Here is a 2,612-nt window from a genome sequence, read left to right as displayed (position 1 = left end):
TTCCACCAAATCCAATCCTATGAGAGAGAGTTGAGTGTTGGGGAGACTATCATTTGAAGCACAAGAGCAAGGAGTTCATCATCAACACGCCATCTATTACCTTTTGGAGAGTGGTGTCTCCTAGATTGGTTAGGTGTCACTTGGGAGCCTCCGTCAAGATTATGGAGTTGAACCAAGGAGTTTGTACGGGCAAGGAGATCGCCTACTTCATGAAGATCTACACTAGTGAGGCAAGTCCTTCGTGGGCGATGGCCATGGTGGGATAGACAAGGTTGCTTCTTCGTGGACCCTTCATGGGTGGAGCCCTCTGTGGACTCACATAGATGTTTCCCTTCGTGGGTTCAAGTCTCCATCAACGTGGATGTACGATAGCACCACCTATCGGAACCATGCCAAAAATCTTCGTGTCTCCAATTGCGTTTGCACACTCCAATCCCATCCCTTTACTTTCTTGCAAGTTTCATGCTTTACTTTCCGCTGCTCATATACTCTTTGCATGCTTGCTTGATATGTATTGTGAATGGTTAAACTTGTGCTTAAATTCCACCTCAACTTGAAAAACTTAAAAACTGCCAACTTTGTGTGTTGAGGGTCTATTCACCCCCTCTAGACACCTCTTCTCGATCCTTATATGATGGAAACGAATCCTCCTCTCCGGAGCCACAAACGGGCTGAAGATAAGCGCCCTAGATGAAGAAAAGGAGGTGGTGACTGACTGCTTGTATCTTTGTTGGTATTTCCTCTAAGAGGAGAGGATGATGCAGCACAGCAACGGTAAGTATTTCCCTCAATTATGAAACCAATGTATCAATGCAGTAGGAGGATCCACCCAAACTATGTAAGCAGTACCTTCACACATATAACAAAAACTTGCAGCCCAACGCGTAAGAGGGATTGTAAATCCCTCCTCGATATTGAGATAGATTAAATTGTATGAGATTGGATAAATAGACCTAACAAAAACACAAAATAAAAGAAGTAGAGAAAAAGTGCTGCAAGGTATTTTGGATTTTAGGATTAATAGATCTGAAATCAATATGATAGAAAATAGACCCGGAGGGAGTAGATTTCACTAGAGGCTTCTCTCAAGAAAATAGCAGACGGTGGGTAAACAAATTACTGTTGGGCAATTGATAGAATAGCAAATAATTATGATGACATCCAAGGCAATGATCACGTATATAGGCATCACGTCCAAGATTAGTAGACTCACTCGTGCATGCATCTACTACTATTACCCCACACATCGACCGCTATCCGGCATGCTTCTAGTGTATTAAGTTCATGGAGAAATGAAGTTATGCAATAAGAATGATGACATGATGTAGACAAGATCTATTCATGTAGGAATAGACTCCATATTTGTATCCTTAATAGCAACGATACATGCGTGCCTCGCTGCCCTTTCTATCACTAGGTGAGGACACCGCAAGATCAAACCCATCATAAAGCACCTCTTCCAATTGCAAGAAAAATCAATCTAGTTGGCCAAACCAAACCAACATTCCGGAGAAGAAATACGAGGCTATAACAATCATGCAAAAGAGAGTTCAACAAAGACTCAAATAATATTCATAGATAAATCTCATCGTAAACTCGCAATTCATTGGATTCCAACAAACACACCACAAAAAAGAGTTACATCAAATAGATCTCCAAGAACATCGAGGAGAACATTGTATTGAGAATCAAAAAGAGAGAAGAAACCATCTAGCTACTGCATACGGACCCGTAGGTCTATGGTAAACTGCTCACACATCATTGGAGTGGCAAGGGTATTGATGAAGAACCCCCCCCCCATGATCGTTGACCCCTCTGGCAAGGTGCCGAATAAGGCCTCTAGATTGGATCATGTGGTTTTGGAACTTGCGGCGGTGGAAACTCTGATCTCTCTGCTCCCCAAGGGTTTTTGGAATTTTAGAGTATTTATAGAGCTAATAGGCGATGGAGAGGGGGGCTGTGGGCCCCACTACCCAACAGGGCACACTAGGGGCCTCTGGCGTGCCCTGGTACCTTGTGGGCCCCACGGGCCTTCCCTTGGGTACTTCCTTGGCTCCCAAGTTCTCTTCAATCTAGAAAAAAAATCACCAAAAAGTTTCATGGCATTTAGACTTCATTTGGTACTGATATTCTGCGAAGTAAAAAACAAGCAAAAACAGCAACTGGCACTGGGCACTATGTCAATAGGTTAGTCCCAAAAAATGATAAAGTTGCTATGAAATGAATATAGACATCGAAGATTGATAATATAATAGCATGGACTAATAAAAAATTATAGATAAGTTGGAGACGTATCAGCATCCCCAAGCTTAATTCCCGCTCGTCCTCGAGTAGGTAAATGATAAAAACAGAATTTTTGATGTGGAATGCTGCCTAACATGTTCATATCATAAACTTTTCTTTTGTAGCATGGACATTTGGACTTTTATATGATTCAAAGCAATAGTCTATATTTGACATGAAGACATCAATACTCAAGCATATCAATAAGCAACCATGTCATTCAAAATATCAATGCTAAAGAAAGCTAATCCTAGCCCATTATGCTCAATCATTGATCCATTCATGAAACACGCCCAAATATTAACTATGCCCAATGCTCAAGCAAGATA

This window comes from Triticum aestivum, chromosome 3B (assembly GCF_018294505.1).
Source record: "Triticum aestivum cultivar Chinese Spring chromosome 3B, IWGSC CS RefSeq v2.1, whole genome shotgun sequence".
Lineage (NCBI taxonomy): Eukaryota > Viridiplantae > Streptophyta > Magnoliopsida > Poales > Poaceae > Triticum > Triticum aestivum.
The sequence above is the reverse complement of the archived record's forward strand: the minus strand, read 5'-3'. Positions refer to the sequence as shown.